A 24,764-nucleotide genomic window follows, 5' to 3' on the forward strand; every position below is an offset into this window, starting at 1 on the left:
TTTAGGCTTCAGATGTGTTTGGGACATTCAGAGCTCTCTGACACAGTTTTTGGGTGCCAACAGTTTCTGGACTTTAGGGGTTCTAGGATGTCTGTAAACCCCTTTTTTGGGCCTCCAAAGTTTTCTACATTTTTGCAGGCCTAAAATGCATTTTAAGGCTTTTTTGGGCTGCTAACATATTCTTAACTTTCAGGGGTGTGGGATGCATTTTTAGAGATAAAAATATTTTTGGGAATTTCAGTGGTCTGGGATGCGTGTTAATACCCCTTTTAAGCTTCAAATGTGTTTGGGACATTCAGAGCTCTCTGACACAGTTTTTGGGCCACCAACATTTTCTGGACTTTAGGGGGTCTAGGATGCCTGTATACCCCTTTTTTGGGCCTCCAAAGATTTCAACATTTTTGCAGGCCTAATATGCATTTTAAAGCCTTTTTTGGGCTGCTAACATATTCTTAACTTTCAGGGGTGTGGGATGCATTTTTCGTGATAAAAATATTTTTGGGAATTTCAGTGGTCTGGGATGCGTGTTAATGCCCCTTTTAAGCTTCAAATGTGTTTGGGACATTCAGAGCTCTCTGACACAGTTTTTGGGCCACCAACATTTTCTGGACTTTAGGGGGTCTAGGATGCCTGTATACCCCTTTTTTGGGCCTCCAAAGTTTTATACATTTTTGCAGGCCTAAAATGCATTTTAAGGCCTTTTTTGGGCTGCTAACATATTCTGAACTTTCACGGATGTAAGATGCATTTTTCGTGGAAAAAATATTTTTGGGAATTTCAGTGGTCTAGGATGCGGGTTAATGCCCCTTTTAGGCTGCATATGTTTTTGGGACATTCTGAGCTGTCTGACGCAGTTTTTTGGCCACCAAAAGTTTCTGGACTTTAGGGGGTCTAGGATGCCTGTAAGCCCCTTTTTTGGGCCTCCAAAGTTTTCTACATTATTGCAGGCCTAAGATGCATTTTAAGGCCTTTTTTGGGCTGCTAACATATTCTGAACATTCACGGATGTAAGATGCATTTTTCGTGGAAAAAATATTTTTGGGAATTTCAGTTGTCTAGGATGCGGGTTAATGCCCCTTTCAGGGTGCAAATGTTTTTGGGACATTCAGAGCTCTCTGATAGTTTTTTGGCCACCAACATTTTCTGGACTTTAGGGGGTCTAGAATGCCTGTAAACCCCTTTTTTGGGCCTCCAAAGTTTTCTACATTTTTGCAGGCCTAAAATGTATATTAAGGCCTTTTTTGGGCTGCTAACATATTCTGAACTTTCATGGATGTAAGATACTTTTTTCGTGGAAAAAATATTTTTGGGCATTTCAGTGGTCTAGGATGCGGGTTAATTCCCCTTTTAGGCTGCAAATGTTTTTGGGACATTCTGAGCTCTCTGATAGTTTTTTGGCCACCAACATTTTCTGGACTTTAAGGGGTCTAGAATGCCTGTAAACCCCTTTTTTGGGCCTTCAAAGTTTTCTACATTTTTGCAGGCCTAAAATGCATTTTAAGGCCTTTTTTGGGCTGCTAACATATTCTGAACTTTCACGGATGTAAGATGCATTTTTCGTGGAAAAAATATTTTTGGGAATTTCAGTGGTCTAGGATGCGGGTTAATGCCCCTTTTAGGCTGCATATGTTTTTGGGACATTCTGAGCTCTCTGACACAGTTTTTTGGCCACCAAAATTTTCTGGACTTTAGGGGGTCTAGGATGCCTGTAAGCCCCTTTTTTGGGACTCCAAAGTTTTCTACATTATTGCAGGCCCAAGATGCATTTTAAGGCCTTTTTTGGGCTGCTAACATATTCTGAACGTTCACGGATGTAAGATGCATTTTTCGTGGAAAAAATATTTTTGGGAATTTCAGTGGTCTAGGATGCGGGTTAATGCCCCTTTCAGGCTGCAAATGTTTTTGGGACATTCAGAGCTCTCTGATAGTTTTTTGGCCACCAACATTTTCTGGACTTTAGGGGGTCTAGAATGCCTGTAAACCCCTTTTTTGGGCCTCCAAAGTTTTCTACATTTTTGCAGCCTAAAATGCATTTTAAGGCCTTTTTTGGGCTGCTAACATATTCTGAACTTTCACGGATGTAAGATGCATTTTTCGTGGAAAAAATATTTTTGGGAATTTCAGTGGTCTAGGATGCGGGTTAATGCCCCTTTTAGGCTGCAAATGTTTTTGGGACATTCTGAGCTCTCTGACGCAGTTTTTTGGCCACCAAAATCTTCTGGACTTTAGGGGGTCTAGGATGCCTGTAAACCCCTTTTTTGGGCTTCCAAAGTTTTCTACATTTTAGGAGGACTAAGATGTGGTTAAGGCCTTTTTTGGGCTGCTAAGATATTCTTAACTTTCAGGGGTGTAGGATGCATTTTTCGTGCCAAAATAATTTTTGGAAACTTCAGTGGTGTAGGATGCAGGTTAATGCCCCTTTGAGGCTACAAATGTTTTTGGGACATTCAGAGCTCTCTGAAGCAGGTTTTGGGCCACCAACATTTTCTGGACTTTAGGGGATTTAAGATGCCTGTAAACACGTTTTTTGGGCCTCCAAACTTTTCTAAATTTTTGCAGGCCTAAGATGCGGTTAAGGCCTTTTTTGGACTGCAAACATATTCTGAACTTTCAGGGCTGTAGGATGCATTTTTCATGCCAAAATTATTTTTTGAATTTCAGTGGTCTAGGATGCGGGTTAATGCCCCTTTGAGGCTGCAAATGTTTTTGGGACATTCAGAGATCTCTGACGCAGGTTTTGGGCCACCAACATTTTCTGGACTTTAGGGGGTGTAAGATACCTGTGAACCCCTTTTTTGGGTCTCCAAAGATTTCAACATTTTTGCAGGCCTAAGATGCATTTTAAAGCCTTTTTTGGGCTGCTAACATATTCTTAACTTTCAGGGGTGTGGGATGCATTTTTAGAGATAAAAATATTTTTGGGAATTTCAGTGGTCTAGGATGCGGGTTAATGCCCATTTTAGGCTGCAAATGTTTTTGAGATATTCTGAGCTCTCTGACACAGTTTTTGGGTCACCAACATTTTCTGGACTTTAGGGGGTATAGAATGCCTGTAAACCCCTTTTTGGGCTTCCAAAGTTTTTTACATTTTTGCAGGCCTAAAATGTGGTTAAGGCCTTTTTTGGGCTGCTAAAATATTCTTAACTTTCAGGGGTGTAGGAGCATTTTTTGTGCCAAAATAATTTTTGGAAACTTCAGTGGTCTAGGATGCGGGTTAATGCCCATTTGAGGCTGCAAATGTTTTTGGGACATTCAGAGCTCTGTGACGCAGGTTTTGGGCCACCAACATTTTCTGGACTTTAGTGGGTCTAGGATGCCTGTATACCCCTTTTTTGGGCCTCCAAAGATTTCAACATTTTTGCAGGCCTAAGATGCATTTTAAAGCCTTTTTTGGGCTGCTAACATATTCTTAACTTTCAGGGGTGTGGGATGCATTTTTCGTGATAAAAATATTTTTGGGAATTTCAGTGGTCTGGGATGCGTGTTAATCCCCCTTTTAAGCTTCAAATGTGTTTGGGACATTCAGAGCTCTCTGACACAATTTTTGGGCCACCAACATTTTCTGGACTTTAGGGGGTCTAGGATGCCTGCATACCCCTTTTTTGGGCCTCCAATGTTTTATACATTTTTGCAGGCCTAAAATGCATTTTAAGGCCTTTTTTGGGCTGCTAACATATTCTGAACTTTCACGGATGTAAGATGCATTTTTCGTGGAAAAAATATTTTTGGGAATTTCAGTGGTCTAGGATGCGGGTTAATGCCCCTTTTAGGCTGCAAATGTTTTTGGGACATTCAGAGCTCTCTGATAGTTTTTTGGCCACCAACATTTTCTGGACTTTAGGGGGTCTAGAATGCCTGTAAACCCCTTTTTTGGGCCTCCAAAGTTTTCTACATTTTTGCAGGCCTAAAATGCATATTAAGGCCTTTTTTGGGCTGCTAACATATTCTGAACTTTCATGGATGTAAGATACATTTTTCGTGGAAAAAATATTTTTGGGAATTTCAGTGGTCTAGGATGCTGGTTAATGCCCCTTTTAGGCTGCAAATGTTTTTGGGACATTCTGAGCTCTCTGATAGTTTTTTGGCCACCAACATTTTCTGGACTTTAAGGGGTCTAGAATGCCTGTAAACCCCTTTTTTGGGCCTCCAAAGTTTTCTACATTTTTGCAGGCCTAAAATGCATTTTAAGGCCTTTTTTGGGCTGCTAACATATTCTGAACTTTCACGGATGTAAGATGCATTTTTCGTGGAAAAAATATTTTTGGGAATTTCAGTGGTCTAGGATGCGGGTTAATGCCCCTTTCAGGGTGCAAATGTTTTTGGGACATTCAGAGCTCTCTAATAGTTTTTTGGTCACCAACATTTTCTGGACTTTAGGGGGTCTAGAATGCCTGTAAACCCCTTTTTTGGGCCTCCAAAGTTTTCTACATTTTTGCAGGCCTAAAATGCATTTTAAGGCCTTTTTTGGGCTGCTAACATATTCTGAACTTTCACGGATGTAAGATGCATTTTTCGTGGAAAAAATATTTTTGGGAATTTCAGTGGTCTAGGATGCGGGTTAATGCCCCTTTTAGGCTGCAAATGTTTTTGGGACATTCTGAGCTCTCTGACACAGTTTTTGGGCCACCAACATTTTCTGGACTTTAGGGGGTCTAGGATGCCTGTATACCCCTTTTTTGGGCCTCCAAAGTTTTATACATTTTTGCAGGCCTAAAATGCATTTTAAGGCCTTTTTTGGGCTGCTAACATATTCTGAACTTTCACTGATGTAAGATGCATTTTTCGTGGAAAAATATTTTCTGGACTTTAGGGGGTCTAGGATGCCTGTAAACCCCTTTTTTGGGCTTCCAAAGTTTTCTACATTTTTGCAGGACTAAGATGTGGTTAAGGCCTTTTTTGGGCTGCAAACATATTCTGAACTTTCATGGCTGTAGGATGCTTTTTTCGTGCCAAAATAATTTTTGGAAACTTCAGTGGTGTAGGATGCGGGTTAATGCCCCTTTGAGGCTGCAAATGATTTTGGGACATTCAGAGCTCTCTGACGCAGGTTTTGGGCCACCAATATTTTCTGGACTTTAGGGGGTTTAAGATGCCTGTAAACACCTTTTTTGCGCCTCCAAAGTTTTCTAAATGTTTGCAGGCCTAAGATGCGGTTAAGGACTTTTTTGGACTGCAAACATATTCTGAACTTTTATGGCTGTAGGATGCATTTTTCGTGCCAAAAATATTTTTTGAATTTCAGTGGTCTAGGATGTGGGTTAATGCCCCTTTGAGGCTGCAAATGTTTTTGGGACATTCAGAGCTCTCTGACGCAGGTTTTAGGCCACCAACATTTTCTGGACTTTAGGGGGTTTAAGATGCCTGTAAACCCCTTTTTTGGGCCTCCAAAGATTTCAACATTTTTGCAGGCCTAAGATGCATTTTAAAGCCTTTTTTGGGCTGCTAACATATTCTTAACTTTCGGGGGTGTGGGATGCATTTTTCGTGATAAAAATATTTTTGGGAATTTCAGTGGTCTAGGATGCGGGTTAATGCCCCTTTTAGGCTTCAAATGTGTTTGGGACATTCAGAGATCTCTTACACAGTTTTTGGGCCACCAACATTTTCTGGACTTTAGGGGGTCTAGGATGCCTGTATACCCCTTTTTTGGGCCTCCAAAGTTTTATACATTTTTGCAGGCCTTAAATGCATTTTAAGGCCTTTTTTGGGCTGCTAACATATTCTGAACTTTCACGGATGTAAGATGCATTTTTCGTGGAAAAATATTTTTGGGAATTTCAGTGGTCTAGGATGCGGGTTAATGCCCCTTTTAGACTGCAAATGTTTTTGGGACATTCTGAGCTCTCTGACAGTTTTTGGGCCACCAACATTTTCTGGACTTTAGGGGGTCTAGGATGCCTGTAAACCCCTTTTGTGGGCTTCCAAAGTTTTCTACATTTTTGCAGGCCTAAAATGTGGTTAAGGCCTTTTTTGGGCTGCTAAGATATTCTTAATTTCAGGGGTGTAGGATGCATTTTTCGTGCCAAAATAATTTTTGGAAACTTCAGTGGTGTAGGATGCGGGTTAATGCCCTTTTGAGGCTGCAATTGTTTTTGGGACATTCAGAGCTTTCTGACGCAGGTTTTGGGCCACCAACATTTTCTGGACTTTAGGGGGTTTAAGATGCCTGTAAACACCTTTTTTGGGCCTCCAAAGTTTTCTAAATTTTTGCAGGCCTAAGATGCGGTTAAGGCCTTTTTTGGACTGCAAACATATTCTGAACTTTCAGGGCTGCAGGATGCATTTTTCGTGCCAAAATTATTTTTTGAATTTCAGTGGTCTAGGATGTGGGTTAATGCCCCTTGAGGCTGAAAATGTTTCTGGGACATTCATAGCTCTCTGACCCCGTTTTTAGACCACCTTCATTTTCTGGACTTTAGGGGGTCTAGGATGCCTGTAAACCCCTTTTTGGGCCTCCAAAGATTTCAACATTTTTGCAGGCCTAAAATGCATTTTAAAGCCTTTTTTGGGCTGTTAACATATTCTTAACTTTCAGGGGTGTAGGATGCATTTTTCTTGCCAAAATTATTTTTGGGAATTTCAGTGGTCTACAAAGCGGGTTAATGCCCCTTTCAGGCTGCAAATGTTTTTGGGACATTCAGAGCTCTCTGAGGCAGTTTTTGGGCCACCAACATTTTCTGGACTTTAGGGGGTCTAGGACGCCTGTAAACCCCTTTTTTGGGCCTCCAAAGTGTTCTACATTTTTGCAGTCCTAAAATGCATTTTAAGGCCTTTTTCCGGCTGCTAACATATTCTGAACGTTCAAGGATGTAAGATGCATTTTTCGTGGAAAAAATATTTTTGGGAATTTCAGTGGTCTAGGATGAGGGTTAATGCCCCTTTTATGCTGCAAATGTGTTTGGGACATTCAGAGCTCTCTGACACAGTTTGTGGGCGCCAACATTTTCTGGACTTTAGGGGCTCTCGGATGCCTGTAAACCCCTTTTTTGGGCCTCCAAAGTTTTCTACATTTTTTCAGGCCTAGGATGCGGTTAAGGCCTTTTTTGGGATGTAACATATTCTGAACTTTCGGGGTGTAGGATGCATTTTTCGTGCCAAAATTATTTTTGGGAATTTCAGTCGTCTACGAAGCAGGTTTATGCCCCTTTCAGGCTGCAGATGTTTTTGGGACATTCAGAGCTCTCTGACACAGTTTTTGGGCCACCAACATTTTCTTGACTTAAGGGGGTCTAGGATGCCTGTAAACACCTTTTTTGGGCGCCAAAGTTTTCTACATTTTTGCAGGCCTAAGATGCATTTTAAGGCCTTTTTGGGCTGCTAACATATTCTGAACGTTCATGATTGCAAGATGCATTTTTCATGGAAAATTTCTTTTGGGGAATTTCAGTGGTCTAGGATGCGGGTTAATTCCCCTTTTAGGCTGCAAATGTGTTTGGGACATTCAAGCTCTCTGACAGTTTTTGGGTGTCAACATTTTCTGGACTTTAGGGGGTCTAGGATGCTTGTAAACCCCTTTTTTGGGCCTCCAAAGTTTTCAACATTTTTGCAGACCTAACATGCATGTTAAGGCCTTTTTTGGGCTGCTAAGATATTCTTAACTTTCAGGGGTGTAGGATGCATTTTTCAAGCCAAAATAATTTTTGGAAACTTCAGTGGTGTAGGATGCGGGTTAATGCCCCTTTGAGGCTGCAAATGTTTTTGGGACATTCAGAGCTCTCTGAAGCAGGTTTTGGGCCACCAACATTTTCTGGACTTTAGGGGATTTAAGATGCCTGTAAACACGTTTTTTGGGCCTCCAAAGTTTTCTAAATTTTTGCAGGCCTAAGATGCGGTTAAGGCCTTTTTTGGACTGCAAACATATTCTGAACTTTCAGGGCTGTAGGATGCATTTTTCATGCCATAATTATTTTTTGAATTTTGAATTTCAGTGGTCTAGGATGTGGGTTAATGCCCCTTTGAGGCTGCAAATGTTTTTGGGACAATCAGAGATCTCTGACGCAGGTTTTGGGCGACCAACATTTTCTGGACTTTAGGGGGTTTAAGATACCTGTAAACCCCTTTTTTGGGCCTCCAAAGATTTCAACATTTTTGCAGGCCTAAGATGCATTTTAAAGCCTTTTTTGGGCTGCTAACATATTCTTAACTTTCAGGGGTGTGGGATGCATTTTTAGAGATAAAAATATCTTTGGGAATTTCAGTGGTCTGGGATGCGGGTTAATACCCCTTTTAGGCTTCAGATGTGTTTGGGACATTCAGAGCTCTCTGACACAGTTTTTGGGTGCCAACATTTTCTGGACTTTAGGGGGTATAGAATGCCTGTAAACCCCTTTTTGGGCTTCCAAAGTTTTTTACATTTTTGCAGGCCTAAAATGTGGTTAAGGCCTTTTTTGCCCTGCAAACATATTCTGAACTTTCAGAGCTGTAGGATGCATTTTTCGTGATAAAAATATTTTTGGGAATTTCAGTGGTCTGGGATGCGTGTTAATGCCCCTTTTAAGCTTCAAATGTGTTTGGGACATTCAGAGCTCTCTGACACAGTTTTTGGGCCACCAACATTTTCTGGACTTTAGGGGGTCTAGGATGCCTGTATACCCCTTTTTTGGGCCTCCAAAGATTTCAACATTTTTGCAGGCCTAAGACGCATTTTAAAGCCTTTTTTGGGCTGCTAACATATTCTTAACTTTCAGGGGTGTGGGATGCATTTTACGTGATAAAAATATTTTTGGGAATTTCAGTGGTCTGGGATGCGTGTTAATGCCCCTTTTAAGCTTCAAATGTGTTTGGGACATTCAGAGCTCTCTGACACAGTTTTTGGGCCACCAACATTTTCTGGACTTTAGGGGGTCTAGGATGCCTGTATACCCCTTTTTTGGGCCTCCAAAGTTTTATACATTTTTGCAGGCCTAAAATGCATTTTAAGGCCTTTTTTGGGCTGCTAACATATTCTGAACTTTCACGGATGTAAGATGCATTTTTCGTGGAAAAAATATTTTTGGGAATTTCAGTTGTCTAGGATGCGGGTTAATGCCCCTTTCAGGCTGCAAATGTTTTTGGGACATTCAGAGCTCTCTGATAGTTTTTTGGCCACCAACATTTTCTGGACTTTAGGGGGTCTAGAATGCCTGTAAACCCCTTTTTTGGGCCTCCAAAGTTTTCTACATTTTTGCAGGCCTAAAATGTATATTAAGGCCTTTTTTGGGCTGCTAACATATTCTGAACTTTCATGGATGTAAGATACATTTTTCGTGGAAAAAATATTTTTGGGCATTTCAGTGGTCTAGGATGCGGGTTAATTCCCCTTTTAGGCTGCAAATGTTTTTGGGACATTCTGAGCTCTCTGATAGTTTTTTGGCCACCAACATTTTCTGGACTTTAAGGGGTCTAGAATGCCTGTAAACCCCTTTTTTGGGCCTCCAAAGTTTTCTACATTTTTGCAGGCCTAAAATGCATTTTAAGGCCTTTTTTGGGCTGCTAACATATTCTGAACTTTCACGGATGTAAGATGCATTTTTCGTGGAAAAAATATTTTTGGGAATTTCAGTGGTCTAGGATGCGGGTTAATGCCCCTTTTAGGCTGCATATGTTTTTGGGACATTCTGAGCTCTCTGACACAGTTTTTTGGCCACCAAAATTTTCTGGACTTTAGGGGGTCTAGGATGCCTGTAAGCCCCTTTTTTGGAACTCCAAAGTTTTCTACATTATTGCAGGCCCAAGATGCATTTTAAGGCCTTTTTTGGGCTGCTAACATATTCTGAACGTTCACGGATGTAAGATGCATTTTTCGTGGAAAAAATATTTTTGGGAATTTCAGTGGTCTAGGATGCGGGTTAATGCCCCTTTCAGGCTGCAAATGTTTTTGGGACATTCAGAGCTCTCTGATAGTTTTTTGGCCACCAACATTTTCTGGACTTTAGGGGGTCTAGAATGCCTGTAAACCCCTTTTTTGGGCCTCCAAAGTTTTCTACATTTTTGCAGGCCTAAAATGTATATTAAGGCCTTTTTTGGGCTGCTAACATATTCTGAACTTTCATGGATGTAAGATACATTTTTCGTGGAAAAAATATTTTTGGGCATTTCAGTGGTCTAGGATGCGGGTTAATTCCCCTTTTAGGCTGCAAATGTGTTTGGGACATTCAGAGCTCTCTGACACAGTTTTTGGGCCACCAACATTTTCTGGACTTTAGGGGGTCTAGGATGCCTGTATACCCCTTTTTTGGGCCTCCAAAGTTTTATACATTTTTGCAGGCCTAAAATGCATTTTAAGGCCTTTTTTGGGCTGCTAACATATTCTGAACTTTCACGGATGTAAGATGCATTTTTCGTGGAAAAAATATTTTTGGGAATTTCAGTGGTCTAGGATGCGGGTTAATGCCCCTTTTAGGCTGCATATGTTTTTGGGACATTCTGAGCTCTCTGACACAGTTTTTTGGCCACCGAAATTTTCTGGACTTTAGGGGGTCTAGGATGCCTGTAAGCCCCTTTTTTGGGACTCCAAAGTTTTCTACATTATTGCAGGCCCAAGATGCATTTTAAGGCCTTTTTTGGGCTGCTAACATATTCTGAACGTTCACGGATGTAAGATGCATTTTTCGTGGAAAAAATATTTTTGGGAATTTCAGTGGTCTAGGATGCGGGTTAATGCCCCTTTCAGGCTGCAAATGTTTTTGGGACATTCAGAGCTCTCTGATAGTTTTTTGGCCACCAACATTTTCTGGACTTTAGGGGGTCTAGAATGCCTGTAAACCCCTTTTTTGGGCCTCCAAAGTTTTCTACATTTTTGCAGCCTAAAATGCATTTTAAGGCCTTTTTTGGGCTGCTAACATATTCTGAACTTTCACGGATGTAAGATGCATTTTTCGTGGAAAAAATATTTTTGGGAATTTCAGTGGTCTAGGATGCGGGTTAATGCCCCTTTTAGGCTGCAAATGTTTTTGGGACATTCTGAGCTCTCTGACGCAGTTTTTTGGCCACCAAAATCTTCTGGACTTTAGGGGGTCTAGGATGCCTGTAAACCCCTTTTTTGGGCCTCCAAAGATTTCAACATTTTTGCAGGCCTAAGATGCATTTTAAAGCCTTTTTTGGGCTGCTAACATATTCTTAACTTTCAGGGGTGTGGGATGCATTTTTAGAGATAAAAATATTTTTGGGAATTTCAGTGGTCTAGGATGCGGGTTAATGCCCATTTTAGGCTGCAAATGTTTTTGAGATATTCTGAGCTCTCTGACACAGTTTTTGGGTCACCAACATTTTCTGGACTTTAGGGGGTATAGAATGCCTGTAAACCCCTTTTTGAGCTTCCAAAGTTTTTTACATTTTTGCAGGCCTAAAGTGTGGTTAGCCTTTTTTGGGCTGCTAAGATATTCTTAACTTTCAGGGGTGTATGAGCATTTTTCGTGCCAAAATAATTTTTGGAAACTTCAGTGGTCTAGGATGCGGGTTAATGCCCCTTTGAGGCTGCAAATGTTTCTGGGACATTCAGAGCTCTCTGACCCCGTTTTTAGGCCACCTTCTTTTTCTGGACTTTAGGGGTCTAGGATGCCTGTAAACCCCTTTTTTGGGCGTCCAAAGATTTCAACATTTTTGCAGGCCTAAGATGCATTTTAAAGCATTTTTTGGGCTGCTAACATATTCTTAACTTTCAGGGGTGTGGGATGCATTTTTCGTGATAAAAATATTTTTGGGAATTTCAGTGGTCTAGGATGCGTGTTAATGCCCCTTTTAAGCTTCAAATGTGTTTGGGACATTCAGAGCTCTCTGACACAGTTTTTGGGCCACCAACATTTTCTGGACTTTAGGGGGTCTAGGATGCCTGTATACCCCTTTTTTGGGCCTCCAAAGTTTTATACATTTTTGCAGGCCTAAAATGCATTTTAAGGCCTTTTTTGGGCTGCTAACATATTCTGAACTTTCACGGATTTAAGATGCATTTTTCGTGGAAACAATATTTTTGGGAATTTCAGTGGTCTAGGATGCGGGTTAATGCCCCATTTAGGCTGCATATGTTTTTGGGACATTCTGAGCTCTCTGACGCAGTTTTTGGGCCACCAAAATTTTCTGGATTTTAGGGGGTCTAGGATGACTGTAAACCCGTTTTTTGGGCCTCCAAAGTTTTCTACATTTTTGCAGGCCTAAAATGCATTTCAAGGCCTTTTTTGGGCTGCTAACATATTCTGAACTTTCACGGATTTAAGATGCATTTTTCGTGGAAAAAATATTTTTGGGAATTTCAGTGGTCTAGGATGCGGGTTAATGCCCCTTTTAGGCTGCAAATGTTTTTCGGACATTCTGAGCTCTCTGACGCAGTTTTTGGGCCACCAACATTTTCTGGATTTTAGGGGGTCTAGGATGCCTGTAAACCCCTTTTTTGGGCCTCCAAAGTTTTCTACATTTTTGCAGGCCTAAAATGCATATTAAGGCCTTTTTTGGGCTGCTAACATTTTCTGAACTTTCATGGATGTAAGATACATTTTCCGTGGAAAAAATATTTTTGGGAATTTCAGTGGTCTAGGATGCGGGTTAATGCCCCTTTTAGGCTGCAAATGTTTTTTGGACATTCTGAGCTCTCTGATAGTTTTTTGGCCACCAACATTTTCTGGACTTTAAGGGGTCTAGAATGCCTATAAACCCCTTTTTTGGGCCTCCAAAGTTTTCTACATTTTTGCAGGCCTAAAATGCATTTTAAGGCCTTTTTTGGGCTGCTAACATATTCTGAACTTTCACGGATGTAAGATGCATTTTTCGTGGAAAAAATATTTTTGGGAATTTCAGTGGTCTAGGATGCGGGTTAATGCCCCTTTTAGGCTGCATATGTTTTTGGGACATTCTGAGCTCTCTGACGCAGTTTTTTGGCCACCAAAATTTTCTGGACTTTAGGGGGTCTAGGATGCCTGTAAGCTCCTTTTTTGGGCCTCCAAAGTTTTCTACATTATTGCAGGCCTAAGATGCATTTTAAGGCCTTTTTTGGGCTGCTAACATATTCTGAAAGTTCAGGGGTGTAGGATGCACTTTTCGTGACAAAATTATTTTTTGAATTTCAGTGGTCTAGGATGCGGGTAATGCCCCTTTGAGGCTGCAAATGTTTTTGGGACATTCAGAGCTCTATGACCCCGTTTTTAGGCCACCATCATTTTCTGGACTTTAGGGGGTCTAGGATGCCTGTAAACCCCTTTTTTGGGTCTCCAAAGTTTTCTACATTTTTGCAGGCCTAAGATGTGTTTAAGGCCTTTTTTGGGCTGCTAACATATTCTGAAAGTTCAGGGGTGTAGGATGCACTTTTCGTGACAAAATTATTTTTGGTAATTTCAGTGGTCTAGGATGCGGGTAATGCCCCTTTGAGGCTGCAAATGTTTTTGGGATATTCAGAGCTCTCGGACCCCGTTTTTAGGCCACCATCATTTTCTGGACTTTAGGGGGTCTAGGATGCCTGTAAACCCCTTTTTTGGGCCTCCAAAGTTTTCTACATTTTTGCAGGCCTAAGATGTGTTTAAGGCCTTTTTTGGGCTGCTAACATATTCTGAAAGTTCAGGGGTGTAGGATGCACTTTTCGTGACAAAATTATTTTTGGTAATTTCAGTGGTCTAGGATGCGGGTAATGCCCCTTTGAGGCTGCAAATGTTTTTGGGACATTCAGAGCTCTATGACCCCGTTTTTAGGCCACCATCATTTGCTGGACTTTAGGGGGTCTAGGATGCCTGTAAACCCCTTTTTTGGGTCTCCAAAGTTTTCTACATTTTTGCAGGCCTAAAATGTGGTTAAGGTCTTTTTTGGGCTGCTAACATATTCTGAACGTTCATGGATGTAAGATGCATTTTACGTGGGAAAAATATTTTTGGGAATTTCAATGGTCTAGGATGCGGGTTAATGCCCCTTTTAGGCTGCAAATGTGTTTGGGACATTCAGAGCTCTCTGACACAGTTTGTGGGTGCCAACATTTTCTGGACTTAGGGGGTCTAGGATGCCTGTAAACCCCTTTTTTGGGTCACCAAAGTTTTCTACATTTTTGCAGGCCTAAGATGCATTTTAAGGCCTTTTTTGGGCTGCTAACATATTCTTACTTTCAGGGGTGTAGGATGCATTTTCCGTGCCAAAATCATTTTTGGAATTTCAGTGGTCTTGGATGTGATAATGCCCCTTTGACGCTACAAATGTTTTTGGGACATTCAGAGCTCTCTGAACCTGCTTTTAGGCCACCATCATTTTCTGGACTTTAGGGGGTCTAGGATGACTGTAAACATCTTTTTTGGGCCTCCAAATTGTTCTATATTTTTGCAGGCCTAAGATGCGGTTAAGGCCTTTTTTGCGCTGTAACATATTCTGAACTTTCAGGGGTGTAGGATGCATTTTTTGTGACAAAATTATTTTTTAAATTTCAGTGGTCTAGGATGCGGGTAATGCCCCTTTCAGGCTGCATATGTTTTTGGGACATTCAGAGCTCTCTGACCCTGTTTTTAGTCCACCATCATTTTCTGGACTTTAGGGGGTCTAGGATGCCTAAAAACACCTTTTTTTGGGCCTCCAAAGTTTTCTACATTTTTTTCAGGCCTAAGATGCGGTTAAGGCCTTTTTTGGCCTGTAACATATTCTGAACTTTCAGGGGTGTAGGATGCATTTTTTGTGCCAAAATTATTTTTGGGAATTGCAGTGGTCTAGGATGCGGGTTAATGCCCCTTTCAGGCTGCAAATGTTTTGGGGACATTCAGAGCTCTCTGAGGCAGTTTTTGGACCACCAACATTTTCTGGACTATAGAGGGTCTAGGATGCCTGTAAACCCCTTTTTTGGGCTTCCAAAGTTTTCTACATTTTCGCAGGCCTAAGATGTGGTTAAGGCCTTTTTTGGGCTGCTAAGATATTCTTAACTTTCAGGGGTGTAGGATGCATTTTTCGTGCCAAAATAATTTTTGGACACTTCAGTGGTCTAGGATGCTGGTTAATTCCCCTTTGAGGATGCAAATGTTTTTGGGACATTCAGAGCTCTCTGACGCAGGTTTTGGGCCAGCAACATTTTCTGGACTTTAGGGGGTTTAAGATGCCTGTGAACACCTTTTTTGGGCCTCCAAAGTTTTCTACATTTTTGCAGGACTAAGATGCGGTTAAGGCCTTTTTTGGACTGCAAACCTATTCTGAACTTTCAGGGCTGTAGGATAAATTTTTCGTGCCAAAATCATTTTTTGAATCTCAGTGTTCTAGGATGCGGGTTAATGCCCCTTTTAGGCTGCAAATGTGTTTGGGACATTCAAGCTCTCTGACACAGTTTTTGGGTGCCAACATTTTCTGGACTTTAAGGGGTCTAGGATGCCTGTAAACCCTTTTTTTGGGCCTCCAAAGATTTCTACATTTTTGCAGGCCTAAGATGTGGTTAAGGCCTTTTTTGGGCTGCTAACATATTTTTAACTTTCAGGGGTGTAGGATGCATTTTTCGTGCCCAAAAGGTTTTTGGAGACTTCAGTGGTCTAGGATGCGGGTTAATTCCCCTTTGAAGCTGCAGATGTTTTTGGGACATTCAGAGCTCTCTGACGCAGGTTTTGGGCCACCAACATTTTATGGACTTTAGGGGGTTTAAGATACCTGTAAACACCTTTTTTGGGGCCGCCAACGTTTTCTACATTTTTGCAGGCCTAAGATGCGGTTAATGCCTTTTTTGGACTGCAAACATATTCTGAACTTTCAGGGCTGTAGGATGCATTTTTCGTGCCAAAATTATTTTTTGAATCTCAGTGGTCTAGTATGTGGGTTAATGCCCCTATTAGGCTGCAAATGTTTTTGTGACATTCAGAGCTCTCTGACCCCGTTTTTAGACCACCTTCATTTTCTGGACTTTAGAGGGTCTAGGATGCCTGTAAACCCCTTTTTTGGGCTTCCAAAGTTTTATACATTTTCGCAGGCCTAAGATGTGGTTAAGGCCTTTTTTGGGCTGCTAAGATATTCTTAACTTTCAGGGGTGTAGGATGCATTTTTCGTGCCAAAATAATTTTTGGAAACTTCAGTGGTCTAGGATGCGGGTTAATTCCCCTTTGAGGATGCAAATGTTTTTGGGACATTCAGAGCTCCCTGACGCAGGTTTTGGGCCAGCAACATTTTCTGGACTTTAGAGGGTCTAGGATGCCTGTAAACTCCTTTTTTGGGCCTCCAAAGTCTTCTACATTTTTGCAGGCCTAAGATGTGGTTAAGGCCTTTTTTGGGCTGCTAACATATTTTTAACTTTCAGGGGTGTAGGATGCATTTTTCGTGCCCAAAAAGTTTTTGGAGACTTCAGTGGTCTAGGATGCGGGTTAATTCCCCTTTGAGGCTGCAGATGTTTTTGGGACATTCAGAGCTCTCTGACGCAGGTTTTGGGCCACCAACATTTTCTGGACTTTAGGGGGTTTAAGATACCTGTAAACACCTTTTTTGGGGCCGCCAAAGTTTTCTACATTTTTGCAGGCCTAAGATGCGGTTAAGGCCTTTTTTGGACTGCAAACATATTCTGAACTTTCAGGGCTGTAGGATGCATTTTTCGTGCCAAAATTATTTTTTGAATCTCAGTGGTCTAGTATGTGGGTTAATGCCCCTTTTAGGCTGCAAATGTTTTTGTGACATTCAGAGCTCTCTGACCCCGTTTTTAGACCACCTTCATTTTCTGGACTTTAGAGGGTCTAGGATGCCTGTGAACCCCTTTTTTGGGCCTCGAAAGATTTCAACATTTTTGCAGGCCTAAGATGCATTTTAAAGCCTTTTTTGGGCTGTTAACATATTCTTAACTTTCGGGGTGTAGGATGCATTTTTCGTGGCAAAATAATTTTTTGGGAATTTCAGTCGTCTACAAAGCGGGTTTATGCCCCTTTCAGGCTGCAAATGTTTTTGGGACATTCAGAGCTCTCTGACACAGTTTTTGGGCCACCAACATTTTCTGGACTTTAGGGGGTCTAGGATGCCTGTAAACCCCTTTTTTGGGCCTCCAAAGTTTTCAACATTTTTGCAGGCCTAAGATGCATTTTAAGGCCTTTTTTGGGCTGCTAACATATTCTTAACTTTCAGGGGTGTAGGATGCATTTTTGGTGCCAAAATAATTTTTGGAAACTTCACTGGTCTAGGATGCGGGTTAATGCCCCTTTGAGGCTGCAAATGTTTTTGGGAGAATGTCTACATTTTTTGCAGGCCTAAAATGCGGTTAGGCCTTTTTTGGGCTGTAACATATTCTGAACTTTCAGGGGTGTAGGATGCATTTTTCATGCCAAAATTATTTTTGGGAATTTCAGTGGTCTAGGATGCGGGTTAATTCCCCTTTTAGGCTGCAAATGTGTTTGGGACATTCGAGCTCTCTGACACAGTTTTTGGGTTCCAATATTTTCTGGACTTTAGGGGGTCTAGGATGCCAGTAAACCCCTTTTCGGGCCTCCAAAGTTTTTGACATTTTTGCAGGCCTATAATGCATTTTAAGGCCTTTTTTTGGGCTGCTAACATATTCTTAACTTTCAGGGGTGTAGGATGCATTTTTCGTGCCAAAATAATTTTTGAAAACTTCAGTGGTCTAGGATGCGGGTTATTGTCCCTTTGAGGCTGCAAATGTTTTTGGGAGAATGTCTACATTTTTTGCAGGCCTAAGATGCGGTTAGGCCTTTTTTGGGCTGCTAACATATTCTGAACTTTCACGGATGTAAGATGCATTTTTCTTGGAAAAAATATTCTTGGGAATTTCAGTGGTCTAGGATGCGGGTAATGCCCCTTTGTGGCTGCAAATGTTTTTGGGACATTCAGAGCTCTCTGAACCTGCTTTTAGGCCACCATCATTTTCTGGACTTTAGGGCATCTAGGATGCCTGTGAACCCGTTTTTTGGGCCTCCAAAGATTTCAACATTTTTGCAGGTCTAAGATGCATTTTAAGGCCTTTTTTAGGCTGCTAACATAATCTGACCGTTCACGGATGTAAGATGCATTTTTCGTGACAAAAATATGTCTTGGAATTTCAGTGGTCTAGGATGCGGGTTAATGCCCCTTTCAGGCTGCAAATGTTGTTGGGACATTCAGAGCTCTCTGACACAGTTTTTGGGCCACCAACATTTTCTGGACTTAAGGGGCCTAGGATGCCTGTAAACACCTTTTTTGGGCCTCCAAATTTTTCTACATTTTTGCAGGCCTAAGATGCATTTTAAGGCCTTTTTTGGGCTGTTAACATATTCTGAACGTTCACGGATGCAAGATGCATTTTTTGTGGAAAAAACATTTTTGGCAATTTCAGTGGTCTAGGATGCGGCTTAATTACCCTTTTAGGCTGCAAATGTGTTTGGGACATTCAGAGCTCTCTGACACTGTTTTTGGGTGCCAACATTTTCTGGAATTTAGGGGATCTATGATGCCTGTAAACCACTTTTTTGGGCCTCCAAAGTTTTCTACATTTTTTTCAGGCCTAAGATGCGGTTAAGGCCTTTTTTGGCCTGTAACATATTCTGAACTTTCAGCGGTGTAGGATGCATTTTTTGTGCCAAAATTATTTTTGGGAATTGCAGTGGTCTAGGATGCGGGTTAATGCCCCTTTCAGGCTGCAAATGTTTTGGGGACATTCAGAGCTCTCTGAGGCAGTTTTTGGACCACCAACATTTTCTGGACTATAGAGGGTCTAGGATGCCTGTAAACCCCTTTTTTGGGCTTCCAAAGTTTTCTACATTTTCGCAGGCCTAAGATGTGGTTAAGGCCTTTTTTGGGCTGCTAAGATATTCTTAACTTTCAGGGGTGTAGGATGCATTTTTCGTGCCAAAATAATTTTTGGACACTTCAGTGGTCTAGGATGCTGGTTAATTCCCCTTTGAGGATGCAAATGTTTTTGGGACATTCAGAGCTCTCTGACGCAGGTTTTGGGCCAGCAACATTTTCTGGACTTTAGGGGGTTTAAGATGCCTGTGAACACCTTTTTTGGGCCTCCAAAGTTTTCTACATTTTTGCAGGACTAAGATGCGGTTAAGGCCTTTTTTGGACTGCAAACCTATTCTGAACTTTCAGGGCTGTAGGATAAATTTTTCGTGCCAAAATCATTTTTTGAATCTCAGTGTTCTAGGATGCGGGTTAATGCCCCTTTTAGGCTGCAAATGTGTTTGGGACATTCAAGCTCTCTGACACAGTTTTTGGGTGCCAACATTTTCTGGACTTTAAGGGGTCTAGGATGCCTGTAAACCCTTTTTTTGGGCCTCCAAAGATTTCTACATTTTTGCAGGCCTAAGATGTGGTTAAGGCCTTTTTTGGGCTGCTAACATATTTTTAACTTTCAGGGGTGTAGGATGCATTTTTCGTGCCCAAAAGGTTTTTGGAGACTTCAGTGGTCTAGGATGCGGGTTAATTCCCCTTTGAAGCTGCAGATGTTTTTGGGACATTCAGAGCTCTCTGACGCAGGTTTTGGGCCACCAACATTTTATGGACTTTAGGGGGTTTAAGATACCTGTAAACACCTTTTTTGGGGCCGCCAACGTTTTCTACATTTTTGCAGGCCTAAGATGCGGTTAATGCCTTTTTTGGACTGCAAACATATTCTGAACTTTCAGGGCTGTAGGATGCATTTTTCGTGCCAAAATTATTTTTTGAATCTCAGTGGTCTAGTATGTGGGTTAATGCCCCTATTAGGCTGCAAATGTTTTTGTGACATTCAGAGCTCTCTGACCCCGTTTTTAGACCACCTTCATTTTCTGGACTTTAGAGGGTCTAGGATGCCTGTAAACCCCTTTTTTGGGCTTCCAAAGTTTTATACATTTTCGCAGGCCTAAGATGTGGTTAAGGCCTTTTTTGGGCTGCTAAGATATTCTTAACTTTCAGGGGTGTAGGATGCATTTTTCGTGCCAAAATAATTTTTGGAAACTTCAGTGGTCTAGGATGCGGGTTAATTCCCCTTTGAGGATGCACATGTTTTTGGGACATTCAGAGCTCCCTGACGCAGGTTTTGGGCCAGCAACATTTTCTGGACTTTAGAGGGTCTAGGATGCCTGTAAACCCCTTTTTTGGGCCTCCAAAGTCTTCTACATTTTTGCAGGCCTAAGATGCGGTTAAGGCCTTTTTTGGACTGCAAACATATTCTGAACTTTCAGGGCTGTAGGATACATTTTTCGTGCCAAAATCATTTTTTGAATCTCAGTGTTCTAGGATGCGGGTTAATGCCCCTTTTAGGCTGCAAATGTGTTTGGGACATTCAAGCTCTCTGACACAGTTTTTGGGTGCCAACATTTTCTGGACTTTAAGGGGTCTAGGATGCCTGTAAACCCCTTTTTTGGGCCTCCAAAGTTTTCTACATTTTTGCAGGCCTAAGATGTGGTTAAGGCCTTTTTTGGGCTGCTAACATATTTTTAACTTTCAGGGGTGTAGGATGCATTTTTCGTGCCCAAAAAGTTTTTGGAGACTTCAGTGGTCTAGGATGCGGGTTAATTCCCCTTTGAGGCTGCAGATGTTTTTGGGACATTCAGAGCTCTCTGACGCAGGTTTTGGGCCACCAACATTTTCTGGACTTTAGGGGGTTTAAGATACCTGTAAACACCTTTTTTGGGGCCGCCAAAGTTTTCTACATTTTTGCAGGCCTAAGATGCGGTTAAGGCCTTTTTTGGACTGCAAACATATTCTGAACTTTCAGGGCTGTAGGATGCATTTTTCGTGCCAAAATTATTTTTTGAATCTCAGTGGTCTAGTATGTGGGTTAATGCCCCTTTTAGGCTGCAAATGTTTTTGTGACATTCAGAGCTCTCTGACCCCGTTTTTAGACCACCTTCATTTTCTGGACTTTAGAGGGTCTAGGATGCCTGTGAACCCCTTTTTTGGGCCTCGAAAGATTTCAACATTTTTGCAGGCCTAAGATGCATTTTAAAGCCTTTTTTGGGCTGTTAACATATTCTTAACTTTCGGGGTGTAGGATGCATTTTTCGTGGCAAAATAATTTTTTGGGAATTTCAGTCGTCTACAAAGCGGGTTTATGCCCCTTTCAGGCTGCAAATGTTTTTGGGACATTCAGAGCTCTCTGACACAGTTTTTGGGCCACCAACATTTTCTGGACTTTAGGGGGTCTAGGATGCCTGTAAACCCCTTTTTTGGGCCTCCAAAGTTTTCAACATTTTTGCAGGCCTAAGATGCATTTTAAGGCCTTTTTTGGGCTGCTAACATATTCTTAACTTTCAGGGGTGTAGGATGCATTTTTGGTGCCAAAATAATTTTTGGAAACTTCACTGGTCTAGGATGCGGGTTAATGCCCCTTTGAGGCTGCAAATGTTTTTGGGAGAATGTCTACATTTTTTGCAGGCCTAAAATGCGGTTAGGCCTTTTTTGGGCTGTAACATATTCTGAACTTTCAGGGGTGTAGGATGCATTTTTCATGCCAAAATTATTTTTGGGAATTTCAGTGGTCTAGGATGCGGGTTAATTCCCCTTTTAGGCTGCAAATGTGTTTGGGACATTCGAGCTCTCTGACACAGTTTTTGGGTTCCAATATTTTCTGGACTTTAGGGGGTCTAGGATGCCAGTAAACCCCTTTTCGGGCCTCCAAAGTTTTTGACATTTTTGCAGGCCTATAATGCATTTTAAGGCCTTTTTTTGGGCTGCTAACATATTCTTAACTTTCAGGGGTGTAGGATGCATTTTTCGTGCCAAAATAATTTTTGAAAACTTCAGTGGTCTAGGATGCGGGTTATTGTCCCTTTGAGGCTGCAAATGTTTTTGGGAGAATGTCTACATTTTTTGCAGGCCTAAGATGCGGTTAGGCCTTTTTTGGGCTGCTAACATATTCTGAACTTTCACGGATGTAAGATGCATTTTTCTTGGAAAAAATATTCTTGGGAATTTCAGTGGTCTAGGATGCGGGTAATGCCCCTTTGTGGCTGCAAATGTTTTTGGGACATTCAGAGCTCTCTGAACCTGCTTTTAGGCCACCATCATTTTCTGGACTTTAGGGCATCTAGGATGCCTGTGAACCCGTTTTTTGGGCCTCCAAAGATTTCATCATTTTTGCAGGTCTAAGATGCATTTTAAGGCCTTTTTTAGGCTGCTAACATAATCTGACCGTTCACGGATGTAAGATGCATTTTTCGTGACAAAAATATGTCTTGGAATTTCAGTGGTCTAGGATGCGGGTTAATGCCCCTTTCAGGCTGCAAATGTTGTTGGGACATTCAGAGCTCTCTGACACAGTTTTTGGGCCACCAACATTTTCTGGACTTAAGGGGCCTAGGATGCCTGTAAACACCTTTTTTGGGCCTCCAAATTTTTCTACATTTTTGCAGGCCTAAGATGCATTTTAAGGCCTTTTTTGGGCTGTTAACATATTCTGAACGTTCACGGATGCAAGATGCATTTTTTGTGGAAAAAACATTTTTGGCAATTTCAGTGGTCTAGGATGCGGCTTAATTACCCTTTTAGGCTGCAAATGTGTTTGGGACATTCAGAGCTCTCTGACACTGTTTTTGGGTGCCAACATTTTCTGGAATTTAGGGGATCTATGATGCCTGTAAACCACTTTTTTGGGCCTCCAAAGTTTTCTACATTTTTTTCAGGCCTAAGATGCGGTTAAGGCCTTTTTTGGCCTGTAACATATTCTGAACTTTCAGGGGTGTAGGATGCATTTTTTGTGCCAAAATTATTTTTGGGAATTGCAGTGGTCTAGGATGCGGGTTAATGCCCCTTTCAGGCTGCAAATGTTTTGGGGACATTCAGAGCTCTCTGAGGCAGTTTTTGGACCACCAACATTTTCTGGACTATAGAGGGTCTAGGATGCCTGTAAACCCCTTTTTTGGGCTTCCAAAGTTTTCTACATTTTCGCAGGCCTAAGATGTGGTTAAGGCCTTTTTTGGGCTGCTAAGATATTCTTAACTTTCAGGGGTGTAGGATGCATTTTTCGTGCCAAAATAATTTTTGGACACTTCAGTGGTCTAGGATGCTGGTTAATTCCCCTTTGAGGATGCAAATGTTTTTGGGACATTCAGAGCTCTCTGACGCAGGTTTTGGGCCAGCAACATTTTCTGGACTTTAGGGGGTTTAAGATGCCTGTGAACACCTTTTTTGGGCCTCCAAAGTTTTCTACATTTTTGCAGGACTAAGATGCGGTTAAGGCCTTTTTTGGACTGCAAACCTATTCTGAACTTTCAGGGCTGTAGGATAAATTTTTCGTGCCAAAATCATTTTTTGAATCTCAGTGTTCTAGGATGCGGGTTAATGCCCCTTTTAGGCTGCAAATGTGTTTGGGACATTCAAGCTCTCTGACACAGTTTTTGGGTGCCAACATTTTCTGGACTTTAAGGGGTCTAGGATGCCTGTAAACCCTTTTTTTGGGCCTCCAAAGATTTCTACATTTTTGCAGGCCTAAGATGTGGTTAAGGCCTTTTTTGGGCTGCTAACATATTTTTAACTTTCAGGGGTGTAGGATGCATTTTTCGTGCCCAAAAGGTTTTTGGAGACTTCAGTGGTCTAGGATGCGGGTTAATTCCCCTTTGAAGCTGCAGATGTTTTTGGGACATTCAGAGCTCTCTGACGCAGGTTTTGGGCCACCAACATTTTATGGACTTTAGGGGGTTTAAGATACCTGTAAACACCTTTTTTGGGGCCGCCAACGTTTTCTACATTTTTGCAGGCCTAAGATGCGGTTAATGCCTTTTTTGGACTGCAAACATATTCTGAACTTTCAGGGCTGTAGGATGCATTTTTCGTGCCAAAATTATTTTTTGAATCTCAGTGGTCTAGTATGTGGGTTAATGCCCCTATTAGGCTGCAAATGTTTTTGTGACATTCAGAGCTCTCTGACCCCGTTTTTAGACCACCTTCATTTTCTGGACTTTAGAGGGTCTAGGATGCCTGTAAACCCCTTTTTTGGGCTTCCAAAGTTTTATACATTTTCGCAGGCCTAAGATGTGGTTAAGGCCTTTTTTGGGCTGCTAAGATATTCTTAACTTTCAGGGGTGTAGGATGCATTTTTCGTGCCAAAATAATTTTTGGAAACTTCAGTGGTCTAGGATGCGGGTTAATTCCCCTTTGAGGCTGCAAATGTTTTTGGGACATTCAGAGCTCTCTGAACCTGCTTTTAGGCCACCATCATTTTCTGGACTTTAGGGCATCTAGGATGCCTGTGAACCCGTTTTTTGGGCCTCCAAAGATTTCAACATTTTTGCAGGTCTAAGATGCATTTTAAGGCCTTTTTTAGGCTGCTAACATAATCTGACCGTTCACGGATGTAAGATGCATTTTTCGTGACAAAAATATGTCTTGGAATTTCAGTGGTCTAGGATGCGGGTTAATGCCCCTTTCAGGCTGCAAATGTTGTTGGGACATTCAGAGCTCTCTGACACAGTTTTTGGGCCACCAACATTTTCTGGACTTAAGGGGCCTAGGATGCCTGTAAACACCTTTTTTGGGCCTCCAAATTTTTCTACATTTTTGCAGGCCTAAGATGCATTTTAAGGCCTTTTTTGGGCTGTTAACATATTCTGAACGTTCACGGATGCAAGATGCATTTTTTGTGGAAAAAACATTTTTGGCAATTTCAGTGGTCTAGGATGCGGCTTAATTACCCTTTTAGGCTGCAAATGTGTTTGGGACATTCAGAGCTCTCTGACACTGTTTTTGGGTGCCAACATTTTCTGGAATTTAGGGGATCTATGATGCCTGTAAACCACTTTTTTGGGCCTCCAAAGTTTTCTACATTTTTTTCAGGCCTAAGATGCGGTTAAGGCCTTTTTTGGCCTGTAACATATTCTGAACTTTCAGGGGTGTAGGATGCATTTTTTGTGCCAAAATTATTTTTGGGAATTGCAGTGGTCTAGGATGCGGGTTAATGCCCC

The sequence above is a fragment of the Ambystoma mexicanum genome, chromosome 5q, assembly GCF_040938575.1.
Source record: "Ambystoma mexicanum isolate Mex_15411 chromosome 5q, UKY_AmexF1_1, whole genome shotgun sequence".
NCBI classification, from domain to species: Eukaryota; Metazoa; Chordata; class Amphibia; order Caudata; family Ambystomatidae; genus Ambystoma; species Ambystoma mexicanum.